This window comes from Lonchura striata, chromosome 2, assembly GCF_046129695.1.
Source record: "Lonchura striata isolate bLonStr1 chromosome 2, bLonStr1.mat, whole genome shotgun sequence".
Lineage (NCBI taxonomy): Eukaryota > Metazoa > Chordata > Aves > Passeriformes > Estrildidae > Lonchura > Lonchura striata.
In genome coordinates, this window is record NC_134604.1 from 108,501,460 (window position 1) to 108,519,877 (window position 18,418).

The window sequence follows — 18,418 nt, forward strand, 5'->3', positions numbered from 1 at the left end:
GGCTTTGGCCAGGGGCAGCGGGATGGGGTCCCGGCTGTGCAGCGGAGCGCCGCGTCCCGGGGCACGCCGAGAGCATCAGCTGCTGGTTGCCGGGTGCTGAATTAGTTGGCAGAAGCCACCCCGGGCTTTTCGTGATACTTTCCGTAAAATGAAGTGGGTAAGAGAAGTAGCTTTTAGTAAAACAGAATGAGGAACCTTGTAATACTAAGCGGTGCTGCGCTGTAATTTGTAAGCAGGGAGCCTGATTTTCAGAGGTAATTTGGTCTTGCTAACCCCAGCATACAGACTTTCGGAAATCTGGCCCTGTATTTTGGTGCTTTTCATGAATGAGAGCAAGAATTTTTTGCTGGAAGTCTGAGATGTGGTTATGGTTCAGCACGGTATTGGTTTCAGTGGTCGGGACTTTATCCCAGGACATTGTCACTGTCAGTACAATTCAACTGACAATTCAGAGCTTCCACTGATTATGGCATAATAATTATTGCAACTGATTGTGTTTGCTGTGGTGATTGTTACTAAGTGGCCAGTGTGGTATCTGAGCAGGCAGTTGGTAGATTCTTTTTCCCCTGTTCTCTTGTCAGGTCCAATCTGTGTTTCCTCTGTTAACCACTGATTTGTAAGTTCATATGCTTCTGGCTTTCTTCCCTCCCATGAGAGGAAGCAAGATTTATTTATAAGTAAATAAATGATGTAAAAACTAGTGGCTCTGCCCCATCCAATACCAGTCACTGCAATTGGAGTCTGAGGAGATTCAGTTAATGGAGGTCTCAGGAGGCTCCAGGGTATCCAGAGAAGCCAGGGAGAATGTTAAATACTTGATTGCCTTGAACTAGAATTTGTAACCACACTAAGCATTTCAAGTAGCATACCAAGCCTGCTGTTTCTTTGTGTAGGATTGTCTGGCAATCATAACCATAAACATGGTTATGTTATTTTTAACCATAACATAACCCAATTTTTCATTTGGTGGCCTTTCCCATGACAGGAAAGTTTTGTAGACACATCACAATCCATTGTGCAGCAGTGCCTGCCTGAAAGGATGGTTTCTCATGGAGAAATAAGCCATCCCTGTTGGTTCAGTTTTCACTGGGGGAGTGTGTCCAGCACCTGTGTCAGTGCTTATGATGATATTGTGGCATTCCAACAGAAGGAGGTGGCACCCTGCACTCTGCTGCTTTATTTAATGCTATTTCCATGTGCCTTACATCCCTGAGAGCAATTGCTGAACAGCTGGGAGAGTGGGTGCAGTCACCTCTCACAGGCAGCGTGAGCAGTGGGAGAGCTCTCCTCTGTTTGCTTGCTTGGTGAAAAATTGTACTAAAGGCAGCTGTAAGGAGTTACACATCCCCACAGGTAAGCACAGGTGTGCACCTACTGTGGAATCTATTTTTCAGGTGGGTTAATTGCTATTTTGCCAATAAAACATATCCTGTGACCCCTTGCTGATGTTCTCATTGATGAGCTAATGTCCTTCTATAGTATTATTTCTTCTGTCAAATACATTGTAATTTTAAATGCATAGTGCAAGAAACAAAGCACATCACTAATAATTAATAAAATCAAATTAATTTTTAAAATTGTAACAAATATTTAAAAAACTTGCAACTGAAATATTTGGCTTCTTTATGAGGAGAATTATGATTTCTAGTCTGTATGTACTCAAGCTTGAGCAAAATTTGTGTTCTTCAATAAATATTCCCAGCCTAGTACAGAATTATTTTAATTAGTACATTGCCAGACCAAACCTTACATCTTTTTACAAATGAAGAAAGGGATGCCCAGAGAGAGTGCATGTCATTTATTACCCAAGGTCAAATTGTAAACCAGGTACATCCCAGAATAGAAGCAGTATCTTGTGATTCGAACCGCTGGAAAATGCAACCTCCTGTAATTTGATTGTGCACAGCCTCACATGGCTCATTGCAGCATGTTTTCTTGTTACATTCTTTTTTTTTCTTTTTTTCCTTCTTTTTTTTTTTTTTTTGATGACACTGTGCAAGTATTTCCATCAGAAAGTGAAATACATTCCTTACACTGAAACACAGACTCTGCTGCCCGCATGTTTTTTTCCTCTGAAGGAGTCAAACGGTGACCTACATATGAGAAATCACTTGTCCTTGAAAAAAGCCTTTTGAGGGAATTTTATCATTAATGTCTTGTATTTGTTTTTTGTTTAATCCAAGCAGGGAAGGAAGGTGACAGCTTTATCTCAGCAGACACGCGTTCAGCTCAGCTGCTGTGCCCCAATACTTCAATTTCTTGCTAAAGAGTCCCGGTGTCTTTAAGCTCCACATGTTCTTCATGAAGTTAATGGACTGTCCTGAAGGATCCAGTCTGTTGGATAACACTGACCTCATGTGAAGAAGGCATTTGTATTCAGCTGGTTTTCAGATTTTTAGGCTAATACAGCATTTTTCCCTGATTAATTAATTGGGATTTTTTGCATGAGTAAGGATTACTTCAACAGTCAAGGCTTAACAGGATTTGACTTTCATGATGCACTGTGCATTAGGAAAGATGTTTATTTTCATGCCTTCTTTAATTTCCATTACATTGCAGTCAGTGCTTCCCAGACAGAGAAAGGTAAAATACTGTTTTGGCAGAAACAGTGTGTCATTTGTGTAAGGTGCATGTACTTTAGCTGTCCTTAACTGCTGTGTTTTCACTATTCGGGGGGAAAAAGTTGTTTTATTCTCTCTTGAGTACATCTTTTTCTAATGCTTGTAGTGTTGGTTCATTGTGTGTCCTTGGGGAAATCTGTCAGTCCTGCTTTTAATTACCTCCACTCACTCTCTGTTTGCCCAGGCAAACAGCAGTAAGACACCATTAAAATGGTGGTCCCATCCCTCTGTTTGGACAATATCTTATCCTCTCCTCAATTTTTCTCTGTGATGCTGCTGTCCCATTTTGTGGTTGATGGAGCATGGTGTGCCTGGGTCGATGCACTCCCTTCTGGCAATGTAACTGTCAGATGATGGGAAAGGTACAGAAGTTCAAGTGGCTCCTTGTATTACCATCTGCTAAAGATGTTGCTGCCTTTTAGCACAGCTTGGCTTATCTTTTAATAATTGACTCTGTGGATGGGCTCCACTGACTTCCACTGGCTCAGGGCTGCAGCAGCACAGGCAGCAGTGGTGTCCTGGAGGAGGCACAGGGCAGCATTTGGCACAGCCTGGGGCTGTGATTCCATTGGAGACCCTGGTTTCAAAAGACTTTGGGCACCCTGTGAGAGACCCTTGCTGCAGTTGCAGGGGTGACAAGGTGAACCAGCACACTGTGGCAGCAACATGGCCAAACCTGTTTCCTCAGGGAGGCTCTGGGGAGTCTTGGGAGCCTTTAGGGGCTCTCCAGTGCCACAGTGGTTCCTGTCTCTGTGGCAGAGGGACAGCTCTAGCCAGTGCTAGGTCACATCTGGTTTGCATTTCCAGGGGTGTTATCCTGTCAGTGTGCATAAGTCTGATATTCTGTCAGGACCTGCTCAAAAGGGCCATGGTCTTTCCAGCAGGACCTTGTTGAGTGTAAATGGTGAAAACCATTCTTGTCCTGGCTGCCATCTAGCACCTCTTTTGTCCTGGACCTCAGGAGATTGCAAATCAAGCTGAATGAGTCACCTGGTATGTGGAAAGCAGGAATAGCTCTGCTGTGGGATGTCTGGGATCTGGGTACCAGAGCAAGGGAAGTGTTGGGTGTTATTTTAAGAGGCAGTGGAAGGGATGGATGTGCAGTGTGTGGAACGTGACGGGTCCAACCAGTGTGTGTTTTGTCATATTCTGGGAGAGAAGGTACAAATACATGAAAACTATTTTCTTTCAGCTCCTCAGACTTTCTAGGTGATGTTATTGGCTCCTTAGAGCCTTCCCTCCTGATAGTCAGTGAGTATTTAAAGACTTCTTGTAGGCTACTTTGCTCCGCTTTTTTTTTTTTTTTCAATCTCTTAGGAAAAAAATGGAAAGTGTGAGAGGAAGAATCTTCCTGAGACCTGCCTAGACATGTTCATTTGCAACTCTTTAACTTGGAATGTAGATGTATTAATGCTGAACATAGTGATTCTGAATGACATACAAATTAAAGGTCTTTGAAGGGAGCTCTGCAAAATACCCACAAAACTGATGCTCCTCCAAGTGCTGTAGTGCAGAATCCCCGTGTCAGGCTTTAATTCTCACCTGTGCCTGAAAGGAGAGGCTTGGCCTTTGAGGTGATATTTCATTCTTCCACTGTGGTCATTAAAGTCCTTCCTCTCTGTGGAAGAATTTGCCAGTTTATGTGAAACGTTGTGGTGTTTTAAATGTCAGATATCATCGTGCTGGCTGGGACTGTGCTGATTTCATTATTTCATTTCATGCAGGCCACTACACAGCCAGGATCTCTTTTTTTGCCACAGGATTAAAATGAGTTAACAGTAAAGATAAAATCTTTTCATCCTAGCCTGCCTCTTTTAAATGTACAGTCTCCTAGCCATGGTTTTCAAAACTACACAGAGGGGATAAATTTTGCATTAGTTTGCTTAAATTGATGAATTTAACCAGGATTTGAAAACTGGCTTTTTCTAAAGTAAACAGTAAAACAAAGGGAATTATTTGCATCTCGATTTTTTTTAAAGGAATCTAAAATAATTTGGGTATACATTTCAGAATTTTCCTGTTTCTCTTCAGCAAAGCAATGCAAATTCATTTTATTTTAACAGCCTTCAGAGTGAAAGATGGGAACATCTTGATAATGACTGGATTCAGTTCAATGCAGTGGACCCTGAATATTCAGCTGTAGAGTCAAAGTAGAAAACTGGAGGTTTAAAATGTTGAATTTCAAGTGCACTGTTTATCAGCCAGCAAAAAAGCACTGTAATACAGACTGGATCTTGCTGGAATTGGGGGTTTGATTGACACAAGTTTAGTGACATAAGTTATGTATTCTGCTGCAGAAATACGGATTTTAACTGCTTATAGCTGAAGTGTGGTATTAAAAAGACAGCTCTGTACAAAAGCAGTGCTGTTTCTCTGTGCCTCTTTGTGCTGTTGGAAGAACATTTGCCTATGCAGCAGCATCTTTCTGCTGAAGAAGCAGCCCAAGAAGATTTTAACAAAAAAAAAAAAAAAATAAAAAAGGAAATATATTTATGTGAGGCTCCTCTTGTATCCAGAATTGGACTCTACTTTTCCATCCTTCTCTTGACTCCTTTAAATTTCATATGCCAGCATTTAACTCTTAAACTTTGTCAGTTCAGTCACCTTCCTCGTTATCCCCTATTGAGGGGAGAGCTTTGAGGTCCCCCTTTGGAGTAGGTCGGTGCTGTTTGGGAGCAGAGGTGCTCCAGGCAGTCCCTGCCCTGTGCACTGCTCTGCCTTGGAGGTGAGAGCTGCAGGACCAAGCACAGGAGCTGAAATGAGGACAGGCTTGTGGAGAGGTGCTGGGCAGTTCCTTGGACCTGTGGAGCGTGTCTGGAGACTGAATCCCTGCGAGCATCTGGAGCCATCAGTGTTTGAAGCACAGGAGCAGGGGATCTCTGGCAGAGGGTGCAGGGAGCTGCTGTTTTTCACAGCATTACTTACTTGGTGTCCCTTTGGTGGCACAGGGTCCTTAAATCTGAGTTTTCACTTTTTTTTCTGGGTTTTCACATTTTTGTGTGTTGTGTTTTATGTGTACACCGAAGAACTGTATTACTATGCTGTGTTTCTACAGGTAGCAATATTTGACATTGATGTTTTTCCCTTGTGATTTTTTTTTTTTTTTTTTTGGCCTGGTTCTTACACAGGACCAAAAGCCACAGTTAACAGTGTTAACACACAGGTGACACTGGATGACACAGCAGAAAGCAGGAGTGTGCATATCAAACATGCTCATGTGGTGGAGTGTGTGGAGGCAGAAACAGGCAGGAATGGGGAAAAAGGACATTTGACAGAGGCTGAACAGAAAGGCAAAGAGAGAGACAATTTAAAAATTATTTTAAAAGCAAAATAATTAGTTGCTGGCAAAAGCAGAAAAATGGAAAGGTGTAGGGGGTAGCAGAACTCAAGGATGAAAGGAAAAAGGAAAGAAATAATGTAGTCCCTGGAGCAGGGGAGGTTTAAAACTAAAATCAGGTTCTTTGGCAGACCGGTGGAGATCTGATGGCCAATGTACTCAATTTAGAAGAAGGTAAAAGTTCAACAGAACAGTAAACACAGCAAGAAGAGGACAGACAGAGGAGTAAGCTACATTTTGTTGAGGAAAATTGCTCTTTTTGTCAGCTTGTTTTTCGTTTGTCGCCCATTCTGTCCCCATATTCTTTTTGCATACACTCTTACATTTACAAAAATAGCTGTCATCACATTCAGTGCTTGCAAATCCGAGCATAGCCTTATGTGTTATATTCCATATTTTCCTTAAGGAATAACTGAGACAACTGCTGATGTCTGGAAGCAAATACAGGCTTTTTCATGAACACTGCTGTACTTCTGACACTGATATTTTTCTGTTATGTGCATATAATACTATAAATCAATGTGTAACCTGAACAGTAATGCTGTTAGTAAACTTTACTTTGGTACCAGGCTAAAGAAGAAGGACTATGAAGGACTGAGCTGCTCCAGGGAGAAAGAAAAGAGCACCAGGCTAACAAACAATTACTCTGTAAAAGTGTAGCATCCTCACCACTTCACAGCACTGAAATGGAGGGATAAAAGTAAGCTGTGAATTTCTCTGTAGCCATGTAATACACACTGTTAGAATGTTAGATTTTTACATAAAGATGTAGCACAGCTATGCACCACATCTGTCAGGGTGCAGATGTAAAAAAAATATTATTTTCTTTTGTCTCACCTCCATTAAATCAGTAGATCCTACATTTCTCTGTTAATTAAAATCAGCCTACAGCTCCATTGCAGATCAGGTTCTCCAGAGCCTTGCCTTTGAGCAGAATTAAAGCTCTGTTGAGAGGATCAATCGAGATGAGCAAGTCCTGTGGTCCTGCTGTCACCCAACTTCTCTATTCTACCCCTTTTAAAAAAAAAAATGAATTCAATATTCAATCAGGTCACAATTTTTGATGAGATGACTTGTCAAAACATGTCTTTGTGTCTGTCATGGCAGGGAGTTCTTTGACCATTGACAAGTATGAGATTAAGCTCCAAGTGATGTTGTATAACCTGTCCACTCCATTACAGCAGAGTTCCGGGACAATATCCTGTCAAAACCACTTATTTCTTATCTATGTTGTAGGCTTATTTTCAATTGATAGTTAGTGAGCTGGAGTACCAAGGCAAAATAATTAAAATAGCTGCTTCATTTTAGGCAAACATGATCAAAAAGTATTTTAATAGCAGTCCAAGCTGTGGCTGAGTCATTTGGTGTCTCAGCTCACTATATTTTGATGTCTGAGAGAAGAACCATAAATCTATTTTTGCAGTAATTCAGCATTCCTGAATCCTTCATTTTAATGGCTTGGTATCTCTTGTTGAAGAATAGTGGATCATGAGTGAGATGGAAAGGATGTCTGATAGCATTGAATTATCTGGGAGGAAAAAGAATGTGGCAGATAAATACACCTTCTATCTGTCCAAGGCATTTAGTTATTTTGTGTGGCTAATCTTTGCAGGATGCTTCTAGTCCCTCATTGGTACAATGTTATAAATTTGGGATATGCTGGTCATATTTAGGCTGCTCTTAAATGAAGGCTGCTCTTAAAAATGTGTGGGCCTGGGTCTACAAACAGCACAGGACAAAGCAGCTCTGTGCTGGTGGGTCAGTGCCGAATTGGAAAATGGTAATTATTGCTTATTCCATCCTGGTGGCATTCTGTAGTTTGTCTCAGTCCTGACAACTAAATAACATCCCTACAACAATCAGAGAGCTGACAGGGACCTTGAGAGGTAAGTTAGGCTGCCATGTAGCCCACAGGAAGGTGTACCTGTGCCTGTCATTCCTTACAGCCCCTCCCTTGCTCTTCATACCCCCAGTGAGTCTGCCCTGGATGTCTGACCCACTGCTTTGTTAGAAAGTCCAGCCTAATGATTAAGCTGAATCTTGCTGTAATTTAACCCTGATTTCCTTGTCCTCTATTGAGAAGTTGCAAGAAGCTTTGTTCCTCTCTGCAGAAGCTCTTTAGATGATAATTTCAAGACTGTTACAGTTTTTTACCCTTACTTTTTTTCTTCTCTAAACAATCCTAATCCTTCCAATCTTCCCATGTGTGTTATGTTCTCCTGCATCTCTGGTCATTCCTATTGCACTCTGCCAGTGTCCCTCCAACCTTTCCTGAAGAGGGCCAGAAGTTGGACATGTGGTTCTGGCAAAGGCCTTTCTAGTTTAGCAAAGAGATAACTCTGTTTCTTCCAGGTCTTTTTCCCATATACACAGATGAGTGAGATGTTTGCATCTCACACCAGCCTGACACTGACTCACCTCCAGCTCATGACCTGCTATTATCCAGCAGCCTTTTGATGGGCTGCAGCTCATAGACAGGTATTCTTTAGGAAAATCTCTGAACAAGTGAAGTTAGGTAGGGGTCATGTGGTGACAGGGAATCATTGAACTGTGCTGTGATATGAAAGTTGAGAAGCTTCTTCACCTGAAGGAGCTTTATGTCATTAATACCAACTAGAGAATCTCTTTGCTTTTGTTCCCTGAATAAAACTGGGAATATTCTGTGTTTTAATTGGAGGTGTGCCAGTACATATCCACACCTGTGAAGTGTTGAGAGTTCCTTAGTGGAAGTACACTTGGAACAATTTATCTGAGAGGGCTGTATTTAGTCAATTATTTTGTCCGCATTAGAAATCAAGGAGTAAGTGAAATCTGAAGCGTCTGGAGGTTAAATTTAGTCTGTTCTTGTGATTTACTTTAGTTGCTAATATAAAGATAAAGCTCAGTGTTGTCTGTTCTTTTTGCCATCTGTGAAATGGCTAATGCTATACTTGCTTTAGTTTTCTGGGACTAAGCCAGTGATTGAGTAGTCAGAATTCCAGTTATAATAGCAATGGACTGCAAGATACACATTCCACATGGAGCTGTTTAAATTTGATCAGAGCTAAGTTGGTCAAATATGAACTTGGGGAAAATTCATAGCAGTAGAACAGAAAATGAAACTTATTCAGGCTCTTTAAATAAATATTGATTTGTTTGGTTTTGTTCTTGCAGAGCTGAATCAATCATGAGCTTTCTTATGCCAGGCTGCCATTTTCATCCATACATGGTTTTTTTAATTATGCCATCAAAAATGCCTAGAAATAATGCTCATTTGACTGTTACACATCCAGGAGACAAAACATAGAGTTGTAGTGTAAATGCACTTGTACTATTTTGATTTTATTCTCTAAGCACTGTGGGACTGCTGGCTTATTTTGGTAAAACAAATATTTAAAAAAAAAATAACACACAGGTAAACTGAGTCAAACTTGTACTTGAATCTAAGGGTCTTTAAATGAATAAAATCTACACCGTCTATCTGAACAGTGGATGAGCATACTCAGATTTGGATTTGGCACAGTTGTAGAGTCAAAGCATGGCCACAGCTGGAAGGCACCTCTGGAGATGTTCTGGTCCAGCCGCCTGCTCAGAGCAGGGTCCACAAGAGCAGATTTCCCAGAGCTGTGCCCACTTGGTTTTGAATATCTCTGCTCTGTACCTTTCCTAGGCAACCTGTTCCTGTGCTTGGCCACCCACCCTACAGTAAAAAGGCTTTATTTTTATATTTAAGTCGAATTTTCTGTCAGTGGGCACTGTTAGGAAGATCCTGGCTCTGTCTCCTCTGCTCTTTTCTATCAGGTATATATTAGGCTATACACATTGATGAAATCTCCACAAAGTCTTCTCCAGGCTCAGCTATCCTTGAGTTAGTACATAGGAAGCACATGGTCATTTCTCCATTTGCCTCTTTTCTCCAAAAGCAGGCTCACAGTGCCATTCCACCTCTGACTTCATCTGGTACCTTGAATGGGTGAAGAATTGTAATTTTTTTTTCTCTTGCAGTTGCCAGCAGGGAAGTTCAGAAGGACCCACTCAGCACCATGGTCTTCTTGTCAGTCTTTGCTGTATCAAAGAAGGGCAGAATCTTCTCGTAGTATCTAAATATTAAGTTTTGACAAAATCTTTCTTGGTTCTGGCAGGTAGTTGGGAAGGTTGTGGATCTGAATAGTTTTGGTATAAAGATTTCTTTTTTCTCTGGTTTTAGTGCATGCTGCAGCTTGAAGGCTTCTCAAGGGCCCCACACCTCTGAGTGTTTGTCAGTGAAAATGCCTGGATGATTTTAGGAGGTAGACCATGCCCCACCATTGAAAGAAGACAAAAAAAACCCCTAGAAGTGCCTGTGCCCCTGCACTGCAGGAACATTATCTCCTGACTGTGTTAATCAAACACCTCAGTGCTCTTTGCTCGTGGAGGAGGAGAGTTCCCTGTCCCAAGTGATGTGTGAGCAGCCACAGATGCAGCAGGGGAAAAAGACTAAACCTTTTTCTGAAAGCTAAATTACAGGCCAGGGGATAATAAAACATTCCAGTGTCTGCAGATTGCCAGGACACCCCTCAAGCACAGGGGCTATGAGGGAGGTTCTTTTCCTGTTGTTATTTTTGTGGAATCTCTTTCAGGTTCTGCATGACAGATATCAGAGAACTTCAGTGTCCTTCTGGGCTCTTGAGGTGAAGCAGTTTTATTCCAAGGACATCAGAATATTAACCACACAAAATAGGGTATGAAAGGCATCTGGTAAAGGATTTTAAATACATGTATTCTGACTTAACAAGCTTGCCTTGGAAAACACACTTTGTGATCTGTAGGTCCAGAAATAACCGTGTGGGGCCCTCCTGTCTCACTTTGCTCACTTCCTCCTGTGGGGCTGCAGGGAACAGTCATGTAAAATTGACAAATCTAGCAAAAGAGAAGATGGCATTGAGTGCTCTCAGGGCACCATGTGTCATCTGTAACATGAGGAATTGTATTTCCTGATAGTTAATTACATGCAAGCTAATGGCCAAGTGCTGTGAATATGTCTTTATTGCTGATAGCAGTGGTGTGATTTGTCTCATGGCTCTTATTCTTCCTCCTTGCTGTGTGAGGTTTGAACTCTTAGAGTAATACGAACTGTGCCTTCTGCTACAGCAGTCTCTTTTTCCCAAAGTCTGCTTGGTTTACTGAGAACTGAGGGAAAAGTAGCACAAAGGGAAGATAGATAAAATGTTCCTAATTCTATTATGGTACCAAATGGCAATCTTGCAACTAGAAGAAAAATACAGATAGTAATCCCATTACTTACCAAGTAAGCTACGTTTTAAAGAGCACATTATTCCACACTTCCTCAAATAAATCCCATGACTCTTACTCTGCCCTTGAATTGTGGCAGTGTTGAATTATAAGTGACTGTCTGTATTTGAAATATGACTTGGACTGTGTTTGGAGTTGTGGGCATATTTCCAGGCAATGCTAATGGCACTGTATGCCCCTGGAAATTCTTTTGTTACTGTCCTTTGCTTCAGAGCTGTCTTGTCAATGTGCCCTGGGGTATCTGGGAGCCCCATACAGAACATCAGGATTTTTACTACATCAGGCTGCTCCCACAGTCTAAGGATAGAGTAAAATTCAGGTGACTCAGAGGACTTGATCACCTTCATCTGGTTTTCCTGCATTATGTTGTCAGCATTCTTCCTGTAGCTTAAGTTGATATTTCTATTCAGTGGCTTATTGGCATGGCACAAATTGCAGATCATCACTCAAAGTAAAAGTGGCATGATGCCAGCATGGAGTTCTCTAGAATTCCCCCTGCTTGAAGGCAGTGCTGGTGCTACTTTTAAGTGACTATTTTATGCTTTAGTTAGCCTCTGAATGATGCTGTTGTGTCATTTACCTCATTTAACTAATTTCACAGGTAGCCACATTGTTCCTTAGCAGCAAATATTTAGACATACTTCCAGGTGTCACAGGCCTCATAAAAATCTGCATAGTAGAACTGTGCATATAAAGCAGCATGACATGGAATAAAGAAGTCTTTTGAGACAAGCAAGATCACTTGTTGTAAACAACAGAATCATAAAATTAGTGGCTGTTGAAAGTAGCCAATACCTTGTTTACATTTGAATAGGTCTTTTGATGCAGTGTCAAAGATAATCTTCTTTGAAAACTTAATTCATGCTGGCTTGGATGGGACTTTGTGGATTTGGATTTGGCTGAAAGAACCACAAGCAAAGCCAATCATAAGTACTAATAAGGGACTGATGTAGCAAACAGCCTTATTTATTATATTCATTAATGATCCAGAAGAGGCAGATATCTGGATAAGAATTGATTTGGCATTTAAACTGAAGCAAGTGCCAGATATTATGCAGAGGCAGAGAGTATGAGAACAGCTCAAGAGATTAAAAAATGAGCTAACACAAGGTTTATTTTTATTTTTTAGTGTAAGAGCACGTATCTGTGAAGAAATATCTGTAATACCTATCCTGTATGTTAGGAAGAAAGTGAGATTCAAGCAAGGTGGACATGACAGGGCCTGAGTAAATCAGAGTTCAGCACTTACTTTAATGTGAATTCTCCTTACATTCCTTTGCATTTATTCTCCATGGGAATGAACAGCTAATATCAGTGAAAAGCCATAACCAGTTCTCATTATCACAACAAGGCATCCACAAGGTCAGTGCCATTTTGGACTCCTTACACAGCTGTACCATCCAACAGAGAAAAGATGTATTCGCTCTGTGATTCCTCAGACCTTTCCATTGCCTAGAACTCGCTCTGGATGCCAAAACATCAAAAGTTTTGTAGTCAAATCTTTCCCTGGTGGGCTGGTGAATAAGGTTGGATACTCTTAAATGTCCAAGGCACGTGATTTTTGCCCTGGAAATCTTCTGGGTATCTTTTGATAGGTGTGCAAATCCTGAGAGTGCTGTGTTGAGGGTCACACAAGCCATGCCAAAATTCATAGGCCAACAGCTACCTCACTCACCATCTGTGGAGCTCTGGTACAGATCTATAGTGCTGTCTTTTCTCCATGGTATTTATGCAACTCCTTCCAGTTTTCCCACAGGTAGTGAGTGGCCATTTGCACTCCACCTCACCTGCCATAACTCATCTGTACATCCTCCAAAGGAGGCTGTAAAGCTGCAGCTGGGGAGCACATCCCACGTAGCTCATCCCTCCCAGTTTGCTGGAAGTGCTCTTCTCACAGAGCCCCAAGGGTCTGACCTGCTGCAGAGTAAAAGCAAATTTGGCATCACATCTTTTCCCAGTAGCAAGGGCAGAATGTGTTCACCTCTTGTCACCCTTACAGATTTTAAGATCAAATGGGCTCTGAGCAAATTGCAGTACAAGTGGGGGTCTTCCTTTTTATATGCAGTAACCTTGAGATTTCATCACAGACCTGGCAATTCAAATTCACCTCCCTTCTTTTTCTGACACAGTGCAGTGATTTAAGCTGATGCCTCTCAGCAGAGTGTGCTGATGGCTGGAGCATCCTATTTTACCTCTGATTGAAATTACTCCTGTTCAATACTCAAACATTCTTCAGAGCACAGCCTGGAGGGATGGGCCCCAGATGCTGTCTTTGTCACCTGAAGTGGCAGTAAGGGATGAAACTGTTGCTGGCAGCATGGCACAGGCACAGTAACTGCACAACAGGTTTAAATAACAGTTTTCAAACTGTTTCACACACAGCACAGCATGGACAGTTGGATGCTTCCACTTGATTGCAGTGAGGAGCACGATAGTGTATAAACAAATCTTTCTCCTTCAAGATTTGTTTCTAGTGCTCCATCTGCTTTAATGTCTTGTACCAGTGCTAGATGACTCAGCTACACAAATGTCTGGAAAGTGGTTCTGAAATGTGTTGTGTGTACCATGCCTCATGCCTAACCTGCTTTCATTAAGGACTTGCATTATGCTCTGAAACATAAGGGTTCATTTATTTTCCAGAATTGATGGGCTAAGTTCTGGGAGTTGATTCTATGACTTGGCCTTGCAACATCTGGCAGTGTTGTGACCCATCCCTGAAGGCAAGAGTTCTTATTAATAGATCCCTTGGGGCAGATTAGAATGAAACCACACTGAATGATTGGTGTTTGTAAATGTATATAGATAGGGTTTATTTTGGAATAGTTTGGTTGCAAAGGCGAGCTGGTATGTGACCATAAAATAATAATTTTGGTTACTATTATCCTTAGTAATATAGCAATATAAAACCATAAAAATAACACTCAAGTAAATGAACGAGGGAAAAGAAAAAAAAAGCATAAGAGTAGAAAGATATCTCACCAATGGATCCTGCAGTAAGACTTGATGCAATTTTAATGTCCATTGGTCAAAGTGATGGTCACAGTCTTGATGCATTGGGGGTCGGGGAAGCCCCCAAAACACAAAGTTCAATGGGTTAATGTATGCTTAGGCTTGGTGAGAATGTCCAGGTACCTTCCCTGATGGAGAAACTTTCAGTCCTTTGGGAGAAAGCCTCAGAAATGAGCCTGGGAATGTTTTGGGGGGTTTTGGTGGTTTATGAGCCCTTCTTGCCTCTCACTTCAACCTAGTTGAGCCAGTTATGCCCCATCAAAGGGGATGAACACCCTCAGGACCTTTCCTTGGGGTAGCAGGGGGAGTTTTACAACTGAGGGAGGACAACTGGCATGATAAAAAGCACCATCCCACCTTGCAGGATCTGCCTCTTACCTGGCTCAAAGCCTGGCTTGTAGCCCTGGTGCTGGGTGCTTACACCCTCGGTCTTACAGGGACCAAAGGCTTCATCACCACACACCCAAAAACTCACTCCCTGCCCCTCAGGGGTGCAAAGCACAAATGGGAAATTGTTTGAGTCATTAACCATTAACATTCTAGTTTCTCACAGTCAGGAATCCATGTACTTACATTGTAATATTGGATGAGTTGAAAGGTGACGGATTATTTATTTACACAACATGGGCTCTGAAGAATTCAAATTTAATTCAGTTGGAGTGGTGGAGCTCTTCCAGCAGCCAAGCCAAAGATCTTTCTAAAAATTCTCAGTTATGGAAAAGTTCAGTTGGTTTGTTAAAATTGCAGTATGAGTGGACTCAGCTAAATTTTGTAGAAATAATTTCCCTAGCTTAGTCTTGGGGGAGCAGAGAGATATTTTGCCTTTAAATTTGCAGCTTCTCATAAACCATAATTTTGTTCATATATTGCAAGATAAAGTAAATTTTTATGTTATTTAACACATTATCTTCTTTGACACATTATCTCCTGTCCAGAAAACAGATGTTAGCTTCACTTAGAAGAATTTCTTAATTACCCTTAAAGTACTCATTTCTGCTTGACTTCTTGTTTTGTTTATTGAATTATCAGAAGAAAGAACAAAGCAATCAGTGCTAAAGTAGCTGTTAAATAATCATTTCAGTGTTACTCTCATGCATCCTAACACTTTCTGTCAGCTTCCCACAGTGCTGCAATACACTGAGCAGATAACAGACCTGCTCACAGCACTGAGCAATTGTCACTCATGGTTTAGGTCCTTCTGCTCCCTGAGTGTCAGACTGGGAGCAGGTCAGGGACTCCTGAGGTACTGATCTGTTACAGCTCCACCTGCATCATACAGCCCCTGTTGGGGCATTCCATGCATCCCTAGGCAGCATGTTAGCATGGAAGCCCAAGCTTTTATTTATTTTAAATGTGGGAAAAAATCCCAGTGAATTGAAGGCATTAGTTAGTTAGTTAGTTAGGTAGTTAGGAGCCTCTGATGCTGGCAGCAACTGTGTTCTCTTTCTGAGCCTTAATTTGAAGCAAATGAAGGAATGAGTAGTAGCTAATTTTTGCAAGTTTTAACAGTAACAAGCTGTACAGTCTTTTATGGATAGTTTTCCAAATGCTACTTTCTGCAGCCTCTCCTCCTCCATCAGTTTTTTTTTAAGTTCCAGCACTTCTGCCATGAGGCTTTGAGGAGATGTATCTGTTTTCTTATTTAGTTTGGTAAGCCTGTGAATGACGCACGTTGGCTTGTACAGGAGGAGGAGGTCTAATCACTCACAAAAGAAGCCTGCAGACACTGGAAGTACATTGGGAATTCTTGCATGAGGAGGATGAAAGGACTGGATGATAGTGACAGATATGGAATGCAGTATTTTTAATGTAAAGGGGAAAATAACATAAAGCTGCCTAATAATGCATAGAATGAAGTCTCTGGTTTCTGAGTTTCAAATGTCCCTGGCATATTTTGTGACTTGCAACTGTGTCAACAATGCTGAACAAAACTCCAAGGAAGCCAAAAAAAGAAGAAAGAACAAACCTATGACACCCAGCAGCACACTTTATATGTAAAATTAAGTGGATGTACAATTGCTTACATTGTAATATTTGATTAGTTGAAAAGTGATAAAATGTTTTTGACAGGTGTAGTCCAGGCCAAATCCTGTAGTCCTGACAGAAAAAAAATTCTCCATGGAAAACTTAAATGTCTGACAGTCTCAGCTGTATCTGTAAACCATGACCTAGGATATTAATTTGAATGGCAACTGAATTCCTGTTAAATTGACTATCAAGCAAGACGAGAGATAATTTGATCCAATACATTTTGCTTGTGTGTATATAAACTGCAATTCTTTATTTTTTCAAACTTCTTAATTTTATTTATTTTAATTCTTCAAACAATGTATTTGTGGTAGCAAAGAAGATCTGTAGCACGAGTAGAGCTCGAGCTCCGCCTCCGCAGAAAATACATTATTTGGAATTCTGGCTTCAGGGGAATGGTGCCTCATACCCCAACTGAAATTTTTAGTCTCTTTAATTTAGATGCAGAAGACGTGTTGCCTGGCTCATCACAGGAGACAGCCTTCTTGAGAATATTTGTTGACAGTTCTTTGAGAGTCTGAGGGAGAACTACTGCTTATAAATGCAGCTTTTTTCAATAGGCGTGAAGTATGATCAGCCTTGGAAAAAAGAGATTAAAAAAGCCCAAATATTTTTTATTGCCTCTAAGTCATGTACTCAACATTGGTTTAGAGCAATGAATGGCAGTGCATGTGCTAGTCAGTTCCCTCCAAACTGATGGAAATGAGAGTAGGATCAATGAAGAGTTGGACATTTGCTCAACTGTATCTTTTAGTTGTCTCTACTCAGCTTCTCTGCAAGTGAGGTCAGCATTTTACTCTGTCAGTAATTAATGTTCCTGAAGTCTCAGTCTTTAAGAACTAACTTGGACAAAATCATCAGTCCCAACAAATCATGAGCCAGCCCTTTGGTGCTACTAGCAGGATAAAGAAACCCTAAGAAACTTGTAAAATTTTAGCATTTCTTACATGATACTTGCCAGGATTAACAGTGTCCACAGCCAAGACCCATTCAGGTCAATGAGGACTTTGATATTAAAAGATATAAGAATGATCTAATAGTTGAAGTGACTTTGACAAATTGAAAAAATAAAGTGCTGCATGAGGCTGAGAAGGCTCTTTTCCATTACTGTGAGTGATTAAGGTATGGCTTTATTTAAGATGAATAGAATTATGAGCTTCCTTAGAGATATTCTTAAGGAACTAGCAATCAGTCTTTCTCTGTCCTCATCCTGTACATTTAATTTATTGTATTACATAGTTGCTTTCTCTATTACTTAGTTGCTTTTAAGTATAATCTCTTAGTTTTACTTGGGGTTTTTTTTGGGATCTCACATCTCTTACTGATAAAGTAAAAGAATGAGGAGACAAGTGTCTGGTTCTGGAGACCTTCAAGTAATCTTCAAATATGGCTCATCAACTTTATTTGGTTTTTAGGCACAGTTGTCATTTTCATTTATAGAACTCTAAGCCTAGGTCAGGTTCTTTTTGACTAATGTTAGTCTTTACTGACTGACTCGGAATCGAGTTCTGCCCATCTCCTGATGACCTGCAGATGTACAAACAATAATAAATTCCTTTTCCCAAGAAGCAGCCTGCCTGAGTTCCTAGTAGCAAATGATGGTGCCCAAATGAACTGGACTTGCATAATTTTTAAATTCAGACTGAAGCCACAGGTTTATGCAGTGTTTGGGGAGGGAGGGTCTCTCATTCCTTCAAAGATTTTGTCTCTTGCAAGGACTGTTTCATCAATCCTGTTCCCTGCTGCTCTGGAGCTGGAAGAATGGATAGTACTTCTTATGCCTCTGCATAGATTGCATTCATGAGCCAGTCCAAGCACCAGGACAGCTCTGCTACCACAGGAAATATCTGTGGAACAGATGAAGGCATGGAATCACTTCCAGAGAACCAGCAGACCTGCTGTTAAGGGGAAGTAAGCTGATCCAGTATACACAGCAGAGCAGATGTTCCTTGCTTGGTAGTGTTATAAATGGGATGGGATCCTGGGGCAGTACAGCTACAGCACACTGTTACCCCAACAAGAGTGCAGGGTGCCCAGCTTGGAAGGTGTTTGTCATCATCATGCAGCACTGTCAGGGACACCTATCTGGAGAGCAGAAGGATAAATCTCCCATCAGGAATTGACAACTCTGCTGTGTTTTTACTATGAGCCA

General features: G+C 41.1%; 1 protein-coding gene across 1 annotated transcript in view; it reads left to right on the plus strand.

The window, feature by feature from the left end:
- The window catches only part of LANCL3 (LanC like family member 3), a 36,177-nt gene that overhangs the window by 708 nt on the left and 17,051 nt on the right, over positions 1–18,418 (plus strand). The gene's annotated exons all lie outside the window — the stretch shown is intronic.